The following is a 23,891-nucleotide window of genomic DNA, read 5'->3' as shown; positions in this document are numbered from 1 at the left end:
TCCTCGCCTTTCTCCTCACCCACGCGTACTCCCCCCGCACGCACCCTCAGCTTCCCACGATCGCCCTCCGGCCATGTTTGCACCCATTTCGAACCGCTACCACCCCTGAGACAGGCTCCCCCTTCCCTTTGAGTGAACCGCCGAATTCTCCGTTTGTTCCCTCCTCCTCCGCATACTCGATCCTCCCCGCCCCCTTCCGCGCCACTGCCACTCGTCTCTGAAAGCAGTCGTTCTGGACGTCCTCCGGAGACTTCGAAGGCATCATGGGCTAAAGGAGGAGCTTGATTTCGAATCGTCGTTGGGGCGTGACGACTTTTGACGCCAGTGACAATCGATGTCACCGGAGATGCGTTATTACGTATCGAGGTCATTTTGAAGGTTTAAGAGAGGTTGGATTGTGAACCCACGAGTCAATGTGTTACTGTCAACGAGTCAATGCATCAATACCAATATATCCATTACGAGTGACGAAATCAACGTAACACCCCGTACTAGTTTTTGAAACGTGTTCTAAAATTTATTTTCGAACAGTCCTGATGAATCAATTTTTCAAATTACTCCATCTCCGCTCTTTTTCTCCATAAATTAATATCATATAAAAAATGCGGGAAGATGGTGTTATATAATCACTATTACAACCCTTGTACACAGGGTGCGTTCCGAATTCAATGCAATTTTTTAAAGTACTTTATTGAACAAATTTGCACGAACACTCAACATTTTTCAAACTACTGTCCTTGGGCCTCTACAGCGACTCTGCCATGACCGGTAGGCGCCCTGGAAGGCATCTTCGGGGACCTCTCGCAAGGTCTTCGTCACGGTTGATAGGATCTCTTCTATGGGCGAAAAATGGGTTCCTTTCAGGGCTGCCTTAATCCGAGGGAACAAAAAGAAGTCTGCTGGGGCGACGTCAGGACTATATATTGCTCATGCTTCGAATTCTTGCAACGGAACGGAAATCAAAATCTGTATTAATTAACAACTTAGACGATATTTAATTAACAACTAAGCACCGAGTTATATCATAATATTAATTTAATTATGATAATAATATAATGTACTACGTAGTTAAGTATCCTATACAATGGAAAATTACGTCCTGGTCAGTGTAATGGCTCAAAAATTAGGGAAATCAGACTGCCTGGCGACATGAAGAAATACTGACCATGATCCAATGCAGTTTTTGTTTAATGGGAAATTTAATCGACATAGAAGATGATACTCCTGAATGCACAGTGCTTGCTCCCAATCATTGAAGGACCTAAGACCAAAGATTTACATTTAATTCAAACTTTTACAACAACTATCAACTTTCCCAACCGTCAAAACAACACGAACTTGCGCAACACTTGTAGTCCTCCACTGCCATCAGAACATGTATGAAATCTTGGGTTTTTAATGTGAATATCTATGAAAACTAACATGTTAAAACTCCATTTTATGTATATCGTTTGATGAAGTCAACTTAGCATTAAAAATACAGGTCATTTCATCTAATTGACTTGCATTTGAAATCTCGATGCAACCTCGCTAACGGTTCGAGATTCCCGTTGCCAGTCGATGACGATGACCGGCCGGCCTTCGGTATACATGGCCTGCGGTATTATTTTGGTTAATGCTGACTTGTGTTGCTGCCAGGGTCGTTTGATACCATATGATACATCAACGAAATAGAATATTTATAATCTGGTCTCATCCCCTACAGCGATAAGTGCCGTTTAAAAGAGCAAGAGCACAACCGTGTGCGGACATCGAACGCGTTTCTCTTTAGTTAGCAATTTCGTACCGATTTATATGCTTCAGCTTGGCTGTAAATATATTAGATGCTTAGTTTTGTAGGAGGAAGTAATCATTTGGCGTTGTAAATGCATGTGTAAGTGACTTTGATTTGATTTGTGAGTGTGGAAGGGAATTTTACTTCTGCAACCAAAAATGTCTTTGGATAGCGTTGGGCCGGTGACTTTTGAAACCCGTCTGGCGATACTTTAGGGGCGAGGCACATGTTTAACGACTCAAATGCCTTCATCGACGCATCTAATGGCAACGATACTCGAGATAAATACAGAATCGATTCTCGATTGTAAGCACCTCACTGCCCGCACGCCACACTTGCTCAATTTGCTCCCCCCCGCACCTCACTCCGTCTCCTCCTCTCCCTCTTAAATTATCCCCTTTCTTCCCCTCATCCGACAGTGTCGGAGATTGAAACCAAACGTCTAACTTTGCAGAGATTGCCTGTAGGTATTATGAGGAATTATAGTCAACTGGGTACCGATGATGCGGGAAGTCCTGGGGAAGGTGGATCGGGCCGGGTGGGAGGTGTCCCGATTGATCGCCGGGGGCGAGACGGGTGGTGGAGGGAAATTGAAGGCTTGAGTTCTTTCTTCCTAATCCCTTACTCCTTCCATCTCTCTATCCGTCTCCGGGGTGTATATTTTTTCTCCCTATCCGTTCCGTCCTGATTGAATTGAAGTGATTTTTTTCTTTGCTCTTCGCCCCCCCCCCCCCACCTCACCCACCGTTTTCTCCGGCTCCCGTCGCCGGGAAGCGATTCGGTCATCGTCGAAGACGAGGGCGAAGGTTTTCCTTTTATATAAGTCGGAAACGCGGTCCTTTTCAGGGGTACTCTTTCTTGGATTCAACAAGTGCGCATCCCCGCTGACCTGTTGAATAAGGTGTTCCTTTCTCCGGAGTACTCCGACTGGCTTCTTCCCACCCATCTCTCTTCTTTCCGTTTCCCATTCGGATCTTTCCTGGTTTGCCGTTTGTGGTCGCTCGCTTCGCACTCGATTCTCCATTACCGGTTTTAAAACTCGCTCTCGGTGTCGATAACAACCCAGTGGCAGCAGGTTGGAGGGGGTCGGGTGGAAGGATCGTGCGGGGACATCTCTGGTTTTGCCTGCGCTAAATTATTCGAAAGAAAATCCTCGCGAATTCCTCTTCCTGCCTCGACAACCCTGATTTCGTTCCCATTATTTCAGGCCCTAGATTACAAGTTTTACTGATTTCAATAAAGCAAATAGGTTTTGCAAAAACATTGTACCTGATATGTAGAGCTAATCAGCGATAAATTATTATATGTTAAAAATTAGTGGAGCAGGAATACTGACTTAAGAACCATTCGGGAAAAAACTTTCGGCCACCTATTGAAGAATTTCGATTACAAAATTCGCTAAAAAATATGGTCGTGAAATTTTCTCTCGTTCCTAATAACAGTCGATTAAGTCCACTTCTTGAAGACTTTTGTGAACACTATATCTGATGAAGTATTCCAAAATTTACCATTTAATTCACTTTGGCCATTTCTAATTATTGTATTCACCTTCTTTTCATTTACCTTTCTCTGATGCAGAAGTATCATCAGTCATATTTTACTGTATTTTGTATAAAATCAATCGTAAATAATTATGTGATAAATAACTTTGCATTATAAAATTCGTTTTGCTTGAATCAGGCCGATTGTAAAGGGCGTTAGGCGTATCTTCTGTTTAAAAAATTTTTCATTTGCAAGGTTTTAGACTCTTAACTATAACCGGGTCATTTTATCAAACTAATGTTTTTTTCTTATGCTTCATAGCTGATCATTCTTTGTTAATTCTCCTGCACATTATTATTTAAGAAAGCGGTTGAAAATAATTTTGCTTCACTCAGTAGAAATTAAGGAGTATGAATAAATAAACATTTTCATTCAAATTAAGTGTCAAAATATTAGAGGATAAGTAAATAAGAGCGACTCTCCATTTAGTTGCATCACTGGTTTGAATAGCTATAGGTAATATGTAATATCTATAGGAAATTTAATTCACTTGATTAGTTCTCAGTTTCTAAAAAAATTTCCATCAACGGTAAGCTTTTATGATTTTCCCGAGTTAACCGACTAACCTATTCATCTTCATTTAGATGCTCGTGTGTATTTCAGGACGTGATTTCACATGTTCTCTTATGCTGCCGAAGTTGAATACTCTCTCATGGTTTTTCGTTTTTGGGGTGCAAAAGAAGTCATACAACACTATTTACACCGCCTACAAAGAGCAAAACACCATGGTGAGTCCTCACCCTTTGCGCTATTAGTGTTAAAGCATCTTCCTAATTATCTTCTACGAATTTTAATGCTTACGATCAGTCATTTGAATTGGTAAAACACGTAGTGAATTCCAGTTTCGTCTGCCGCCGAACTTTTTGTTTCAAGTCATCCTTTAAGAGTCTCTTGATTTATCGGGACCCGTGGAACGAATCCCTACGTGAAAATTTTGTGTGAGCCTCCGCCCCGAGCGCAACCCTGTAAATTGTGCGATCTAGCGTCGCCGCGCATCAGGTGGCTATTTGGGAAGCCCCCAAGTCTTCACGGTGAAGTTCTAAAGCCGTGATAAACTCTCTCCCTGGGGTCGTTTCTTATATCCATTGCGGTCCCTTTCGTAATATACAAATGGCATTGGTTAACTATATATTCTTATTGATACAGTAAAAGTTAGCAGTAATTTTCCACAGAATTAGTTGCGTACGAAGGGTTTCAGTGCATCATATCTAGGTAAAGAAATAGCCAAACTATCGTATATTTATTCAGGCGCTGATAGGTACTTGGTACTCTCGAAAATATTCCCCTTGGGCCTCCAATCTGCGAAGATAAGATTCTCATTACACAACTGGAGTCCTAGGGCTATTTAATTGCCATAAATATTTCATAATCTATATCTATAATACTATATTTCTTAAAAATGTTCTATGAAGAAAACGGTGATTCCATTAAGAATTTCATTTCTGATAATCGAAATAAGTTAATTATGGTTCTGGATGTTTCTCCACTCTAATTTAAAGAAACAGATGAAACTTAAAGCCACTATGTATAATTTTAATAACTATTCAGACTTCTAAACTTGCATTTATGTCCGTCTAGTAAAAATTAGGTGAGTCATCGCAAGAAAATATCATCAACTAGTGAGTTATTAAGAATTATTATAGAGCAGGTAAATTATCCTGTGGAGTTAAACCTATGCTCTGAAATTATTCTTGTTTACTGAGCGGTCGATCGTCGTTATTTAGTGATGACAGCCATCCGTTCCCCATTCTAAATTTCTAGATTTCTCATTTACCTCAGCCTCAGCCATTCATTCTCAACATATATTATTACTCCATTGTTACGCTACATGTCATGGTCACCGCTGAAAGGGTTAAATTTCTCCGAAAATGTTTCTTTACATATTACAGATTCTCTGCTAAAAGTTTGTTATATTTTAAGATTAAAATTTGAAGCTGGCAAATTGAATAACTCCAATTTACTTAGCAGTATATACTTCAATGAGGAATATGATTTTTTTCACAGATTGAAATACAAAAATTGTACTCATTTACAGCGGTAAAAGGAGTACGAGGTGTGTGTTTCGACTTATTTCAGAAAAATGAGATCACAGTATGTTCTAGTTCTTAAGGATAATGTTCCGTACATTATTTTTCTTGGAGCCTACTAATTAAGGATATTTGGGGTCAAGTAACATTAAAACGGTCATCCCATTGCTTCCACCAAAGACTGAAGATAATAATACTTCTCACGCTTCTTTCCTTGCTCTCTCCTTCTGGTAGTCATTTGGGTTATCGCGGTATTTTATGGCGGCCGACACTGCATAAAAAGTAATTCTATGGATCATGTCTGATAGATTATACTATTCATAAATTCTTGGCAGTTTTATTATAATAAGCATTATTTTGTGTTTTACAACTGATTATTTTCATATTTGGATGAATATTTTCTTACCATTACTTGGTATAGATGCACTATCAAGTTAGCCTTTATGATGTTTGCTTCCTAAAATATAAATGCATTAAAGAACTATGCAAGATTTTTATACTATACTTGTAGTTTGACTCGGTGTAGTAATGTCTGTAGTTTTATCAAGCTCGGGAAGCATTTCAGGTCACAGGCTCAGGATTGTGGTGGGTAGTCTTCAGTGAGTGCTTCGGAGACACCCGATGGCCTCTCAACATTGTGCGGAAGGACTTGTCAGCCATTAATAATAGTCGTATATAAGTGATCCTCGAGTTATAACGGCAAGTGCCATCCTTTTATTTGCAGATATAGACACACATTCATGACCATCTCTTCGTGGAAACATTATACGTATTGAGCACTTGAGTTTGTCTCGACATCCTTGCTCTTCTACCAATTATCCAGTAGCCTCAAGGAACAGGCTCACTTAGTCGTTCATAGATGAGTAGACCTCATTCTTGTAGAAACAGCGAGTGTAATTCAAATCTATTTGGAATCGGTAAAATGATACTTCAGTATGTCAGAGATTGAGAGTTCATCATTGTGATACAAGTTAGAGGGCTTCTAAAAAGAGAAAGGGGGCCTTACCATCTGAATTGTTAGTTGTATATCGATAAGGTAATCTTATTAAGAACGGAGAATTTTTTGCGAAGATTACTCATTATGTGTCTATGACATCGAAAGTGGGTGTGGCGGAAAAATTGATCGCCATCTTATGGAGACGGCGTCATCTACCGTGGCGGAAGCTCTGCCCATTATTTAGCCCAATCTACTTCTTCAACTTTTTAGCTCCTCTCCCTTTCAACATGTCTCACGGAATTCCTCAAATTGGCTGTGATATCAGCCGCTAAATTATCACTGTCTTCAAGGAAAATTAAACTCATTTTTAGGGCTTTGAAGGAATTCTCAATCAACAGCGTGAGTTCACTCGTGGCGATATGAATACCGTCATTTTTTTCCGAGAAGAGTCGTTTGGAAGAGTTGGTGATTCATTGGAGAAGGAAAAAAGGAAAGAATTGTGCGTAACCAAAGGAGGAAGCGAGATGGAAAACAAAATTGACTGGGGCTTAAGGGGTTTTGCGCCACTCGGGAGGGAACTTCTCAAATTATCAGGCACCAGTCAGCAAGAAAATAAGGAAGGAGGGACGGCAACCCGCGGACTCGTAAATTCGCTATCCATCGCACGCACTATCCAAAATCTCAATTCACACCCGACGACTCTTTTCGAAACCAAAGGCCTTCTTCTTCCGTCGTCATTAGGGTGAAATTCATCCAGAAATCATTCTCAAGAAATTGTTACGTTTCTCCTTCTTTGATGTGAGCACTCGTAAAAAAAACTTTAGATCAGCCAACACGTTCGAAAAACCCCACAAAACATCTGTTTTAACAGAAAAATACCACTGCTGCTACATAAATGTATACACCAAAGAAAAAAATGTAGCTCAACGTAATTACCATAAAGGATGCATTTATTTTAAGGGGACTACAATTAACTCTTGAGAGTGTTCTCTATAGAGAGGAATAGATATAATTTGTTGTCTCAGGCGTAACTTTGTGGAATTTGCATAACATATTGAAATGTAATGAAATAATTGACTTTGTAATTCCACACACTTTTGTGTGTGTGTGGAATTACAAAGTCAATTATTTCATTACATTTCAATAGGAATAGATATATTTTATTCTAAAACTTTGGACTGTTTCAGACCTAATTTCAATCTACAAGTTCTCATTGAACGTTGGTCTCGAAGCAGGCCTATATAATAACAATAAATAATTACCATTTGAATATACTTTCATTAATAGGACGTGAATAATCAAAACCAATTTAATGGTGCTCTAAAAATTGATTTGAAACTGACATAGGAAAACGGAAGAATTATGGCGGTATTCTATAGCGGAATTCTAGTGATTCCTTCCTTTGAACCGGAGAGAAATCGAAGTCGAGGTACGTACGTTCATAAAACTCAACAATTACGACGATCTTTGACATGATTGGAGTGTAAAAAAATGAAACAGAACCAAAAAAGTACAGTAATCAATCTAAAAGGTTTGTTTACGACAGGCGAGGGAATAACTCTAGCCAGAAAGCTCTAGGGATTGTGAATTTCTCACATCAGGGGAGACGGCAATTCCTTTCCCCATTTGGTTGGTTTCCATGCTATATTAACCAGAAAATCGTACCGCTTGGATTTCAGAGGCCCACTGGAATTGACCGAGATCAGATCCCGGAGGGTTGCTTTGGACCCAGCAGTCTCCGATCCAATTGAACCTAAAGCCCATCGCTCTAACTACTGGGCTACCACGCTGTAAAATCAATAAAAGAAAAATACTATAAGCCAATCGCAATGACTATGAAATTGAGTGCTCTGCTTGAGATGATGTTAATGTTCGAATTCCATAGCGGAGAAATTTGACGATTTAGACATTTGTTCAATAGTTAAAATACGGGGAAATAAAGAATTGTTAACATCTGGGAAATGCAAGCATGAATGGAAGAGGTAGGTTCCGGCTAAAGATTTCATACTCGGAAAGAAAATTGATAATTTTTTCTCAGAGGGTAATGATTACTGATTGAAATTTCCCAACGGGATAGGCTAGGTACACTCAATCTAAATGTTGTAATTCTCTTTCTCACATCCTAAAAAATCCATCTCTACTTAGTGTGCCTTTTAAATATTTTCAAAAGCCATATTGATTAGTTAAATTTTTCTTAACGACTCATTTAGATTTGAAATTTAAAGTTTCTCTCGCAAACGGCGAGCAAAACATTATTCACAGCTGAGCAGTTTTTTTATATTTTCAAGATTATAATAATTAAGGTGTTCGTTAGCTCATTTGATAGCGTATTCATCGTCTTTTGTAGAAAATTTACGTAAACTTTAGGTGCTTCTGGGACAAAATTTTTCAATACCAGCTACCTCTCCACAGTGGTGCGACTCGGGAACTATTCGTCTCGAGAGCAACGGTGAGTATAAAATTCGGGGCTAGCAGAACTTTGACGGAAGGCTTTTATGCTCCTAAGTCTTTGAACACCTTTCGTCTGGTGCGGTTACCCCACCGCCACTTTGAAATGGATCAGTGACCCTGTCTTCCTGATTGGGTTATACTACGTGGAGCGCGATTTCCTCCCTGGTCTCGTGGAGTCACGTTTTAAATTCTAATGCGGAGCGCCTAAAATTAGAAGTTGACGTTAGGCATTGACGCTGCTTTTAAACCAGAAACTAACTATCATAAAACCAGTCATCAATTGTAAATCCCTAGTGATGATTTTATCATACATGTTTATGCACGATAAGGAACGTACGATTAAGTACTGTCACGCACAACGACCGTCTACTTCGTTCAATTTCCGAGGCAGATGCTCACAGCGCTCCTAAGAACTTGTGAGAAGTTGTGAATTTTCTTTTCTGAAGTGAAATTGGTTGAGTTAAATTACAACCTTATAATAAATATCCCTTATTATACTAGTTTTAAATCGAATGTAATACCTCATGTCAGCATCTTTGTGATGGTTAATGATTTTGGACATAAATTCAAACGTGAAAGCTGTTGCATGTTACATGGACATCAATTATAAGTTGTGCGTAGGAAATAAAGGTTGGGATGTGTTAGGGAAACTGAGAATACGCTAGGTTTTACATAATATTGGTTGACGTTGCTAAGGACTAAAATTCTAAATAAAAAATTCAGGTTATAACTCGTATGATATACGTAAAAGTGTATTTTAAACATATTTATAATCAAAATAAGGACTTAAATGCATTCTTGGTAGCAGTTTCCTGTTTTTAATTCCTTCGCAGCTTACAAAATAGCTTTATTTTTCTATAAATTACAGTTTTGACCCAAAGAAATATTGGCAATTTTTTTAATCGAGCGAAATTCAATGCCTCTCCGTGGGATCACAATTGAACAGTTTGTGTAAATTTGAAGGTGCGTATATTTAGAAACAAATTTAATAAAGCTGAATTAACGCCCCTTTCAGTTAACCTTATCGCTGAAAGGCGTTTAATGCTAATAATACGTGCTAACCATGCAGATAAGGGACCCTGAGGCTAGGTGTCGATGCGAAACACTTCGCAGCAAAGGAAGCCCACAAAGAGCTACGCAAGGACGTTCACGCTTCATACGGTATGGACTACCAGATAAACTTCCTCGAAGAGAAGGAGCAGGAGAGAAAATAGAGAGACGCAGGCTGTCAAATCAGAGTTCCAAGGCAAGTGCAGGGTGTCAAAGTAACTTAAACATTATACGAGTATCATAGGGATAGAATTTTGTTATCAAATACATTTTGTCACTGGTTAAATACAGCATAAATAAATATTGTTGTCACTAAAATTTCCTTTGGTGAATATTAGAGCGAAAGTAAATTTTATTAGTCTAACAAAAGTTTAATATGCATTAATAGTGCGAAGGTTTAGGCTTTTATGTACTTAAAAAATCCATCTCCATGCTTAGAAAAGCTTCGGAAAGAAAGAAGAGAATAATCAATCTATGGGGTGACCCAGCAAAGAGTTGACACCGGCGGTGGTAGATTTTCATTTTGTAGACCTATTTTACATTTGAGATGTTTCTTCTAAATGATAGAGTTTTCTGAATCGCCCCGAATGACCTATGATATCGGTATACCTCCATGGGAGAAGTAACAACTCATGCTTGAAGGCATACTAAGTATACGGTGACAGATTATCGCGATATCGCCGTCGGCAGAGATCATAATGACCATTATCGATGTCAATGCGGAGAACGCTCGTGGGCAAGAGAGCTGGAGGAATAGCAGATGGAGAAGGGGAAGGAAGGAAAGGGAGAGGGAGTGTGGCGGTGAGAAGACACCCGAAAGGGATATTAGGAGAGGTGGCGGGAATGAGCGAAGGCGAGGTGGGCATGTGAGGCGGGGGGGGAGAGAGTGTTAGAGGAGGGAAAGGAAAGCGAATGGGGGAGAGGGTAATGGCACAAATGCTTAGAAGGAGGGGGAATGAAGTGCGAAAAAGCGTGGAGTTGGGAGAGACGGAGGCAGGACTGGGGAGCAGAGAGCGGGAGGAGTAGGAGACGTTGGTGGGTCGTGGGAATGGAGTTGGACCGGGGGCGGAATAGGGGTGCGAGGGAGAGGGGTCGAGAAAGGAAGGAAGCTCAAGGGTTCGCATAGAGACGGGAAAGGAAGGGGAAGAGTGGGGAGGGAGTAAAAGGGACCCACCGTTCGAATTGATCGCTTTAGCAGGAGCGGCGAAGACTAATTGCGTTAGCGAGCTCTAATTAAAGTGATCTGGGAGGGAGAAAGCGGGCGGTGGTGTGGGAGACGGGGGAGTGTGTCCCCATGGGAGTGGGGGTGCAGTTTATGGGGTTCGGGAGCGGTGTGAGAAGTAGATGCGCGGGACGGGGTAAAGGGAGGGGGGGTGGGTCTGAAATGGCGTAGGGTAGGGTATTTTGGTCTTGGGGAGTGGGATAGGTTGGAAACTGTGGGGTGAGGGAGGAAGGGGAGGGCGATCTGTTGGAGTGAGGGGCGAGGGGGAGCACTTAGGAGTGTTTCGGCTATATTACGCCTCACCTGCGAGAGTGTTAGTTGCCGAGTTACACTGAATTAAGACGAGGGAGCAGCAGCCAATTGCTCGACGGCAAGGGATGAAATCTGAGCTGCAAGTTTACCAAACTTATTGCGTCAAAAATTGTACGTTCACAAAATTCGTACCCTTCTCCCTTGCTCGCAACCCCATCAGTAGGAATTGGCGTTCACCTTTCCCTGCATGCGAAATTTTCTGGGTTAAATGATTGGGCAATTTTTTTCTACGTTACGTTCGAAGCCGAAGTTTAAGGTACTTCCATTAGAGTTTGGTATAAGCAAGGTTAAGTGGGAAGGGTAAAACAGCTAAACCCGCACTTGTTATGTAAATAGATTTGATGTGAGCAAATCCTTTTTTTTCCTATTCCGTCTTATAGTATTTAAATAAATTACCATGTTTTATCTAAAAGAATTAAAATCGATTAACTCTCTTGTCAGATGAATATTATTTTATCGTGGTGTGACGGGATCCCATGTAAAATTTGTTTAAAGATTAAGAAAGTGGCATATTTCGTTGATACTCACTAATATTATTAAATATTAATGATTAGCATTTATTTTTAGTCGGTAGTCATTAATGAAAAATTTTTAATTTGTTAGCGGTACTTAGTTAGTACTAGTTTCATTAGTAATCAACTCTAAATACATTAGTTTAACCCCCTACAGGGACTATGATTTCCGCTAGTTTTATAAATAATTCGTTAAATATAATATAAAATGAAATGGCTTAATTGATTGTGTGCATATCCACATGAGTGATAAATTATATCTGAAATGACGATCAAGCAAATATTGATTTTAGTCCACAAAATTCATGAAATGTAACGCAACCCTTGTCGACATAATAAGTACTCAATCTAAGAAAAAGATCATTCTAGGTTGATAAAAACAATGACCCCGACGTGATTTGAACACGCAACCTTCTGATCTGGAGTCAGACGCGCTACCGTTGCGCCACGGAGTCGGTTGGAAGAAAGTCCTATAATTTCATTTCTCATTTTAGTAACTCGATAGCGCCAGAGTATTTCCGCAGCTCTCCCATTCGATTGATATCCGAAGTTTCATTGGCGCAACTCTCTTTCATTTTTTTGCATTTCAGTTTCCTTTCCTCGACGAGTGAGCCCTTTGACGCGACGTTCTCGCGAATACGATTTTACCAATATCCCACATATTTCTGCAGCCAAATTTTTCCATTTTCTCTTCTATAAATGTGGCATCGTATAATTATATTTGGGAAACGTATGCATGTTTTTTTCATATTCCTTTTTTAATTCTATATTCAACTACTTTTTATTCTATTTTTTTCTATATTCTACTTAATCAAAGTCTTTTCGATAGGAATAATAGAGAAACCACAAAACGATATTTCGACGACATCACAAGTGTGTTGAGTGGAGGTTCGTAGCCTTTAATCAGTGGATGGACCAATGTTGCCGAGCTGCCTAACACAAGGCGCATATTACTGCATATCTTGTAGGCGTAGCCAAAACATTCATAGACATCGTCATCAGTTACCATTTAGGTGCTTAAAATTTTATTCATATAATTTATTTTATATATTTCCTTTGGTTATGGAATATTTGAAAATTCCCGGATGCATCATTGGATTTCATCATGCATTGTCGAGAGAGGGCGTTACCCTTAGTCAATCAGTGACCTGAACTCGGAAATTTTCCATATTTGATTTTCGACGAAAATGCCAATATTTTACCAAAGTCCTCACTTCTTAGCCTCTCGGATCGCTGACGATAGCGAAGAATCTTATAATTTTTTCAGAGAAAGAAAAGTTAAAAAATGAGAGTATAAAGGTAAATAATGAAATGGTAAATTCATTTAAACATTTCGTAACTATTGAATTTTAGCCTAATACGTGGTGTGTGGTTTTAGAACGTGTTGCCTTGGTCCTTTGAAAGTAAGCAATCAACCATCCCTTCGACGGATCATTGGAAACTCACCCGATTCCCACTTCAAACGAGAAGAAAAATCTCGCTATAAATTATAATTAAATTTGTTTTTACAATTTATTTTTTTCGATTAATTATTTTTATAATTAATAAATACCCTTAAACTAGTGCCATGAGGCTAAGGTTGTAGTTCTATTGGTTTGTTATATTTTCGATCTCTTAGGTTGTCGTTCCCATCCACGGGTCTTGTTCCTATTGGGAGAATGAGGAATGAAACGTAAGCACAATATTATCGCTTCATATTTTAGCTACTGCAACGTAGACCATAAAATTAGCGAAACCTTTCATTTCAAATCATCTTCATGCCATGGGTTACAATAAAATATTTAAATATAGTTAAATAATCTGGCTAGGACGTCTGATCAAGTCCTCCGCATAGGGTTGCCTATTACTTAAACTTGGTCATGGACATGTTGCAATTCGACGGTGGTGAAGTAGGAGAGTTAGACCAACTGAAAGAATTCCAGTTTCGGTCATTTAGTTTTAGGTCATATTAACTTTTGTCAGCTACGTGCGTCAACTCTTTCAAGTAAGGGTTCCTCTCTATGAGCCACACGACATCGGGCGTTTGCTTACTATATTCATCCTCATTCTGTTACATTTATAACCTAGGCATAACGTAATTTTTACAGGAAGTATATCGGAATCGTATGCGCTTTTAGTCTGCAATTTGGTATCACGAGAAGTAAAAGATTGGGAACGATCAGCCTAAAATAAACTCCTGATCAATGATACCAGATCCCTGATCTAACATACCTCAGCCGGAAAGTTTTCAGTTTCCACCCTCTCCGTCGGTGCCATTGAAAGGACAGGAAAATATTGTATTCGCTGCTCTATGTCTTCGCCTCTCAAGAAAAAACTATTTGGTCGATTACAGTGGTGGTAATTGCATTCATAACGGTAGTCGATCATAATCGACTTTCTGAAGGAAGATGACAGAGTTAGTCATTGAAAGAGCTGACGCCCTGGCTCGGTGAAAAACACGCGAAGAATTCACCGCAATCGTGCGTTTGGAAAAACACCAAATATGACCTCAATAATCGACTTCGGAATTTTGAAGGAAATAGGTGCGCGCTTTGATATACTCCGAACGCATTTCGACAATATTCCCAAAAATATTTACCTACCCTAGAGTTTGTTGTATTTCGAAATTTATGGATGTACACTTGATGAGTATCAGGCTGTAAATTTATTTTTGAATGAAAGAAGAATGCTCGGTATTTTCCACAAATATTTTATTTGGTACGAGTTTCGACGCATAGGTGTCATCGTAAGGTACGGTTTATGGATATCATAAATCGGGAACTATGTATCTGAAAAACATGAATTTGATACTTAAAAATATTACTAAGCGCCGAAAAACCGATATACTTTGACCAAAAAAAAATGTCGTCATTTTAGTAGTTCATTCATTTTATCAGCCAAAATTTCAAAATTTGCATTCTCCCCTTAAATTTAACAACTCTAATTTAAATGTAAATAAAAATTTGTAATATATATGCTCAAAAATCATGGTGCATGCATATTGAATGCATATATTTACTCCTGTCTTGGGCATTGACTTCAAATATCTCCCTTTGTCTCAAACCATCTGATATTTGTAGATACTAGTAGTAAATCAAAACGGCTGTGCTCCTAAAATTATCTGCGGATTCTGCTTTGGGATTTTTTTGATCAAATGTTAAATTACGAGTAAAATTCATTATGATGCATAGGTAAAATAAATCTGTGTAATAAAAATGGCTGATTCGCCAGTACATTTTTGAAAATCAGGGAGGAGAAAGAATCATCGTTAAATATATTTGTACCCATCATATAAATGCTGAATTACTGATTGGTAAATGGCGATTGGAAATCACACCTACAGAAAAATATTTCGTGGCATTTTGCAACCGAAATTACAAGCGAAAGGAAGCGTGGTTTAAATGCGAGAGGAAAAGCAATCACTGATATTCATTTATATTTCCCCACATAAATACGAAAAGAGAAAATTCTTCGAGAGAATACCGAAGTCAATTCACCATCTGGGAGGGGGGCTATATAATTTATTCTTAGCATTCATATCATGCGCAAAGAATCTGGAAATCAACTTTGCTCATTTACTACGCTCTTCTTCGTTATAGTAGTGTATTATCTTTGCATTCTTTTCGATGTAACCACACTCGTTCGATCTGGTAGACAGTATTTTCTTTCGAGTTCCAAAAAGCGTCCCCAAGTTTGAACCTTCGACACGAAGGTGATACCCGGAACGCTGTATGGCTAGCTATTACGTAATTCCCCAAAAAAGTTAACGAGCGAGAGGAAGAGTGCAGTGATACTTGAATCTGCGCCGCAAAAGCTTCTAAACGGGTGGTATAATACATTAGCACAAAAATAAATAATCATTTCTTAGTATTAAACTTTAAAATAGCGATACCACAATTAGAAGAAAGTAAACTGCTGCCAACATCAATTTATTTTATTTGTTTTTTTTCTAATTTTCCCTAATTATCAAATAGATTTTCATCAAATGCTCCTGTTTCTTAATGAAAGAAGCTCAACTTGTATCCTGGATTTCAGTTTTTTAAATTGAGATCCTCTCTCTCTCTCTATGACAATAAGTGATCCCCAGATCACCGGGAAAGAACGAAGTGTGAACCGAGCGATGAAGGGCAACATTCGATTGATGATTAACTAGCCAGCAACCCTCACAGATGCAAGTTACGGCTGTTTCTCTTGCGATGCAGAGGTTTTATTACTCGCAGGGACACAAAGTCGCCACTTGCTGTGGCCTCGAGGATGACAGTCCGCCGTCGACTGATAAATGGCGAATCGATTTCTTTTTGTTTAAAAAGTCTCCCCAAGCATCGTGTTAACCCATTGCCGTTCCTCTCATACTTTACCCTCGTATTTCATGGGTCTCTCGCCTTCCCCCCTTGTTACCTTCTCCGGGGGCAGACAGGAGATGGCGGCAGTTCGGTTACCTCCCCCGTTAATATGCCCCGAGAAAATGGGAGGGTGGATAGCGCTCCCCTCAACTCAATACTTCGTTATCTTTTTCCGTCATGAAAATTCACATTCCACCTAAAAAAAAGCACCCGGAAATTAAATATCTGGGTAATAATTTCGCTCTCGCCTAGTTAATGAGGGACCAAAAATGAAGTGTCTACCGAGGATCGTAGTTTCATAATAAAATTTTATCATGTATGCTTTTCTCAGACGTTGCACCTACTAGCAGGGGGTAGCCAAAACTCCCTTTCCTTTCCATATCCACTCTATTGATCCCTTTGTGAAATATTGCTCGTTGGTAATGGTCGGCTTTATTTTTTGTGCGATGCTCAGCTGGTCCAATGACTCGCCAATACTACCAATCATTCATTGGTCGGGTCCATTCTTCTCGCACAATCGACACTAAGGAAATACATACGAGGGGATATAATCACATTAAACGTGGATATTGACTACGATTGGGGTGGACGAAGCGGGGAGAGAGTTATCACTACGTTGAGTTTTCCGAGCTTCGGTATTCATATTCCCAATCTTCTCTTTCCACCACTGCTAAAATTAATGCTATTGGTGTCGGGCTTTTTTGCCTCTTATATTCGGTTGTCTCTTTTCCATTCAAATGGCAAATTGTACGCAGAGAGCAAGACTAAGACCAAGGAAATGCACTGTAAACGTTTTGCCAAATACCAAAAGAAAGTCGTAGCATAATCCGTGAATGTAAGGTTGTGATGAGAGGTGAAATGATAAATAAAATTCAGCCGGCATCACCCTCTTCTAATGAAACAATTGGTAGTTACACTTTTAAATTGAAATTGAAACTAACGCTTTCTAATGACCCTCGGATATAAGGGGGCGATTGGAAGTCCAATGAGAAGAGCGTTGGGTTTCTAAACAGAGAAACAGATTTCTATTCAATTGTTCCTGGCTCAACCTTGTGGAAATTTATTTTAATGAAATTAAGAATACAAAGTAACTTTCCACTGTCCTTTATTAGCGTACAACCGGTCTCAATGCTCAAGCGTCATCATCAGGTACAAAATAAATCAGTCGCAGTTCACATATATACCAATCGTCCCCCTCTCTCACCCACCCCTCCTCTCCCTCATGATTAGTATATAAGTGAACTACAACTGATTTATTTTGTACCTGATGATGACGCTTGAGCGTTGAAACCGGTTGTACGCTAATAAAGGACCGTGGAAAGTTACTTTGTATTCTTAATTTCATTAAACAGATTTCTATTCCGTGCGACGACTCTGGATGCCCTCAGCTCCACCCAAGCTGAGTGAAAGTATGGGATTCCACCCACGTGTGAAATCGCGAGTTACATAGAGAAGAGAAGTGCCCCTTGTACCCTGTTGGCATGTCAATTCCACAAGTCGTGTAAGGCTTAGTAGAAGGTGAACTCCGCCCTCTCCTTTCAAAACCAACTTTCTAATTGATTAGTACGGTTTTGATAGGAGTGTTGCTGGAATGAAAAAATTGAGCTTCTTACGGCCTTTTTAAGACTGAATATATTGAATAATATTTCCCTAACCTATTAGGGGTTTCATTTTTACGGCTTAAGGAAATATTATTTAATATAGTTATAAGTATTATTAATAACAGATAGCTGAAAAATTCCAAAGATTAGCGAATGTAAACATGGAGGTAAGATGTACGAATAAATAGTGGGCATTCACAAAGACCAATACATTTGATAGGTTGATTATGCTATTTCCTCTTGAGGAATACTTCTCAAGAGCACTTTTGACCTGAGTAGTGAGCAAGGACATCCCGTTCACAATTTGCAAAAGGAGAGTAACTTGTTAATTTATTCACGAGGTTGGTTCATTTATATTAGGGCTTTGATATTTTCGAATTATCTGAATTCACAGTCTTAAAATCTGTCCTCTCCCCTGCTTTGTGTCATCGGTAGCTTTAATTTTGCCCAACTCTCCTCACTCAAACTTAATAACCTCCCTTGGGGATGCATTGAGTATCTTGGATACTTATCCAATCTGACAAAGGACGGAGCCAACTTCTTTTTTCGCGATGCAACTCTTTAATTGCTATTCTGTGCGCCCCGTGGCGAGGCGAGAGTATATTAATTCCGGTTGGCAAGCGGAATACAAAAAAGCTCACCTCGCAATACTTGATGAGATTGGTTGTGTTGGAAGAAGGAGATGCAAAGACATGTCGAGGTAGGCAGGGCGTGGTAAGGCTCTTGCCTCCTTGAGAGAAGCACCCAACCGCGGAAAGGGGTGAAAGTCATTAAAATATATATTGCAATGGAATGAAATTATGAACTTTGTAATAACATACACTTTATTTAAAAACACGATCCAGGTTTCGACGTTGAACGTCATGATCAGGTCACAAAGTTTAACGTCAAAGCCTGGGTCGTGTTTTTAAATAAATGTGTAGAATTACAAAGTCATGCATTTCATATCATTTCAATATGTTCTTAAAGTTTCATAAATTTACGCCGGAGACAACAAAGTTAATTGAAATACGTGTTGCGCTATTGAAATATCAGAAAAAGATCCATCTCTTGTTTATAATGCTGATGAGATTTTCCTGTTTTTCCTCACGAGCGGGATCCTTTGCTTTCACTACGTATTTTTTTCTACGTCTGCTATAAATATTCTTGGGTAATTATGGTATCGCCAAGCAATTTCACACTATCATTTCTTTACTGATATTTCCTTCACTTAAAATTCATTGGGGTAGTGTGGTCCCTCTAAGAGACATCCAAACCCTGTGCAGAAATTTTCTGAGGCAAGATGGAACTGGTTAGTCTTAATTAATAATACATTACAAGTAGGTGGACACAGATTGTACAACTTAATATTTTAAATTCGATCTAATCGCGTTCGGCTTGGCCGAGTGGAATGGTATTGTGTGAAATAAAAACTACATTTTATACTATCAACTTATTTCTCAAAATATGTACAACGCACGTTTCAACATGTAGAAGCTGCCATTAGGTATATGCTGTACTAAGGAGGAGTGAGATAAAATTTGTTAACTCACAAAAAATTTGTGAATTTACAAAGTGTGTCTTATTTATAAAGACGGATGTTCACAAGGTTGAGTCTGATACCATTGAAATTGCTCTGTTAAGTTTTTCCTTGAGACGTTGGCAAGGGATTCAAACGCCCTTTACAAATATTCTCATCAAAAAGTGGAAAATAGATAAGTTTTCTTTATTTTATGCTCGAATATATGTTGATTAAAAAGTGATATGCATACGTAGCGGCACTCAAAGTATACATTATTGATATACTTGAATAAAAATGGGCGTAAATATTTTGCTTTGCAATTTTGTTGCACACTTTTTGGCTACGCCAAATGTCCTGCTCCCTTTATATCAATCTAAAAGCATTTCCTTATGCAAGACGGCTGAGATAACAGTGGAGATCTAATAAGTGGAACTTGGATAACTAAGGACAGATTTTTTTTAAATTTGTACAAATAATACGTTTTGTTTCATCGGAAATGTATTTCGCTATGCGCATATGCCCTGGGTAAATGTCGTTGCCTAATTTCCAGTCGAAATTTCGCGCACAGTAGTCATCCCTTCATCATAAATAATCATCAAGGAGAGGATTAGACGTTGGAGGGTTGAGGAGAAAGTGTCGATTTACGAAAGAGGAAGGGGTTTACGACGACGACGGAGGGGGCGGGGAGAGAGGGGAGGGATTGTATGCTCTTCGTAGAAGAGGAGAGAGGAGTCAAGTACCATTACTTATCATCTTTCACCGTCCTCCCCATTGTCAGACGACTCCTCAAAGGTGCATTGAAGCGTCCCCTTAGCAATACACTCCCTTAGCTCGTACCCCTCCCCCACGCCCACTCCCTACAATGCACACTATCAATCAATAGTTTAGAATAGCGACAAGAGCCGGTTCAGAAAGAAGTGTGCATGGACCGGAAGAAGGGAGAAGAAGAAAGGGAAGGAAGGAGGCTGGCTGCTTCGGACGGGGTAGCTGAAGAGTGGTAGGGAGGGTGAGCGAATAGTGGGGAGGAAGGACCTGGGCGGGAGAACGAAATAAGGAGGTTGGGCCCAGTCGAGCAGTAACAGGGAGCGTATTTTGTACGCCGAGTTCAACCGTCGATCCACTTCTCTGAGATGGCGAAAGGAAACGTTTCGATCCGCCTACCACGGCGCGGTATGTCGCTTTTGTATGGCATTTTTGTCCAGTGACTCGCCGAGCGGCTTATAATATGCAACCTGAGTATTGGATAGTCTTGAAGTCTTTTTCACTTTTACCAAGTCGATTTGACTTGGTAAAAGTGAATACGTTGGGCGGAGTTATCGGATAAAACTGAGCTCTCTTTTTCGAAATATTTTCGGCTTTGGGCATGCATATACATCCTGAAATTTTCTTAAGTTATTTTTAAATTATAAAGTTCGAAATAATAGAGAAGTATTGTTAATTTTTTGAGCCAAGGATATTATTGTGTTTTGTAAATACAGCATAGTGGATTTGGACGCCGGCCCAGGGCATAGAACTTGTTGCTCAGTTGCGTGATGCGTTTATCAATAACCAAACAAGTGATAGACGAAGATTGCGAGATTTCATATTATGCTATCGTGTGATTAAAATTTTTTCACCGGTTGATGTGCATTTCAAATATTCAATGGCAGTAGAAACGATTGGAAAGCAGGAAACCTATGCTAAATATCGCCGGTAAAAATCGGTTCTCAGCCCTAGTTTTGCTAACTTTTCTAAGCCGCAGACGGCTTAGTCTGCAAACATTGAGGAGGCAAAAGAGACTGTATGCCATTATTTGGGAAAATATTCATTTTGCGTTATTTTTGATAAGGATGTGTAACGTACACCAATCACTTTCATCACTAGGTACAGTAACTTCAGTTTTTGAAAGAAAGGTGCTTTGGAATGAACGAACGTGACTTGTAAACCTATATTTTCATAATTTGCGTCTTAAGTCACATGCTATAAATAGTTTACGCAATGTATTTAATGAAGCTTAGCATTTTGCGCTGCCTCAGAATATGTGTGATTAGAGTTTCATAGCATCAAGGTTAAAATTGCTTCAGTAATTTAAAATGGCTGAAGTATTTATCTCATGCTGTTCAAAGCTGTATTTCTTAATGCAACATTCATGCCGGCAGAGATCGTTACAGTTCTTTGAACCAAAGTACTTCATATTTGTGTCGACTGAAACTATCGCATTCGCGCATTCGAGTTGCGTGCGCATGTGCTAGAGAAAGGTAAAAATGGAATTCAAGAGCATGCCGTAAAAAAGGAAAAATTTTATCTTCAGTAAAATACTTTTGAAATTATTAACCTGGAGTAGTAAAAATAAAAGAGTCATTCACGTACGTAACATCACCCATTGCGCAGTTACACCGAAGTGAACGTAAATGTACTGTTGATTGGATCAATATTGCCTCGAATTCACTTTGGTATGGGATAGTAAAAGTACCTATTAAGGCAGAAGAATTCTCAATTCACTTCATCAAAGTTGTAATAATAATTTGGAACAATAAACTGACATTAAGCACTTGATAGCTCGAGAAGAGAGGAGGAAGTTATTCATTCAATTGCGGAACGTTGTAATTAACCTAGTTGTATCCAGTGTCCCATTTTATGCCTTGGCAACTATAACTGCGCACCCTTCTGATACATGATTTGGTTTTGTTTATTACACTATTCACATTACTCCATTGTACAGATGTACAGCTTGCAACTATTTCATGCCATCATATTACGCGTTGACTGTTGATAAACCCAATAAAGCGAAGGTAGGTTTTGAGACGATCAAATTAACAACGAAGAATATTGCTTGAACGTGGCTAATTGAACAATTGACAAAATATTCTCGTTTCCACAGGTTTTAGGACAATTTTCACGTCAATCCACGCTTACATACCCGTTAGAAAGTGAAGTCGTTCGTTCTCAGAAGAACAAAGATTTTAGGACATATGTTGAAGAGCATTTTTTTTTAAATATTCGCTTTGACACGAAGATTACCTTACAAATACCAACAGAGAAGACTGGTTTATAATTAAGTTCCAAATTGAATCTTTCATTCAATATCTGCCATAGCGAAGAGTGAAAAGAGAATATTTAGTAAATTTCACAATTCAATCAGTAATTCATAATTACTATTGCGGATACTTGAGCATGACGCGATTGAGTTGAAACCAGTGATTTCTTAAGAAATTTTCCGTGATTTTCGAAGTCATTTTTTAATTCTTCTGCTGCCATTTTCTACGTTCTTTAGTGAAAAATCTACAGGTTTTGACGATAAAGGCTGAATAAAAAACAAAGATTGCCCATATTCATTATAATGTATTAATATTGTATTTTAATGATTTTATTTTAAATGTAATACATTTCTGTGAAATTTTACCTATGTTTAAAGTTTCGCGTTAATCGGATAAAAATATCCACCACTTAAAGAATTTGTGAATTTAATTCCTATTCCACGCCCTTGCCATAATTAAAATTTGTTCAAATAAAATTCTCAATCCCTTCAAGGTATAATATATACTTGAAACAAAATGTGTATTTTACATGATTTACCTAATCGATAAAAGTTACTCTCGGAGTAGTTGAATACATATTAAAAACGAGGTACCCTTGATATAAATTTCTTTACTTGGCTGAAGTCTGGAATGTGAAATATTCCATCCCCAGTTAGTAGATTTTTCGAAGTTTCTCTAAGAAATTCAGTATTAAAAAACTTTTCTTAAAACGTCTACCTTATGTAAATGGCAGTATATGTGTTAAGATTCGCAAAGGGAACTCTCTAACCACAAGAGCATCGATTTAGCTCCCAAAAGACTGCGGAAGAATGGGAACGATTTTTTTAATGCAAAAAAAAAATGTAAATTTTTAATAGGCTTCCTCATTCTATATTTATTGAGTATAACGGATGGATTTATCTGGTGGAGCGAGTCACAGGAATTTCATTAGCGCTATTAAGATTTTGAGGACGTACCTACCCAATGTGTTCACTTGCCGATTGAAAAATTTCGTTGAACATTTTTCCATGACGGTGTTTTTCCTATCCTCATATGTTTAATTTATATCGCGAATCAGTGATTGGTACCGCAACACGTGGAAGAATTGCAAAGCTTAGGTAATGGTGGTATAAATACGCCACTGAATGCATGCTGGTAGACAAGTGGCAATTGGCTAAAGTTTATTACCTGGTGAAACTTTGGGGTGTGGGGCTGAATAAACCTAATGTTCAAGTCTGTCGTTACAGATGACGAAAGTGACGTGACCTGAGAGATGGCGTCACGGGACTCGGAAAGTAACTTAATGAAATCATTGGCTATTAAAAAATAAACACTCTTCTACTTCAGTGCGAGAATTTTGTGCTCTTTTTTCATCGACAAGGCTCATTCTACAAATGAACGGAGCGCAAGGTAAAAGATTGTTAATATATATTACATTCGACGTAAAAGCAACTTTTTAGATCCCTCTCGTCCTTATCGATTTATCGGAAGAAAATGAAATTTCTTTCACTCGCCAGACGTCGTTTCTGGTTGATATCTAGAGCCAGTGAACGCTAAAATCTAAGCAATATTCTGTGGGTCTAGGAAACAGTTCTGTTATTTCTTAGATAAATGTGCCTTTACTATTCTATATCAAGAAGGCGT

General features: G+C 38.8%; 1 protein-coding gene and 1 non-coding gene across 4 annotated transcripts in view; one reads left to right on the top strand and one right to left on the bottom strand.

Moving 5' to 3' along the window:
* Positions 1-23,891, top strand: part of Vmat (Vesicular monoamine transporter) — a 218,034-nt gene that overhangs the window by 3,729 nt on the left and 190,414 nt on the right. The window lies entirely within an intron of this gene.
* TRNAW-CCA (transfer RNA tryptophan (anticodon CCA)) lies at positions 12,211-12,282 on the bottom strand. Its single transcript has one exon. It is a non-coding gene; the product is annotated as a tRNA-Trp (tRNA).

This window comes from Hetaerina americana, unplaced genomic scaffold (assembly GCF_022747635.1).
Source record: "Hetaerina americana unplaced genomic scaffold, ioHetAmer1.1.p SCAF_5, whole genome shotgun sequence".
NCBI lineage: Eukaryota > Metazoa > Arthropoda > Insecta > Odonata > Calopterygidae > Hetaerina > Hetaerina americana.
Note: the sequence above shows the minus strand (reverse complement) of the source record. Positions and strands in the feature narration are given on the sequence as shown.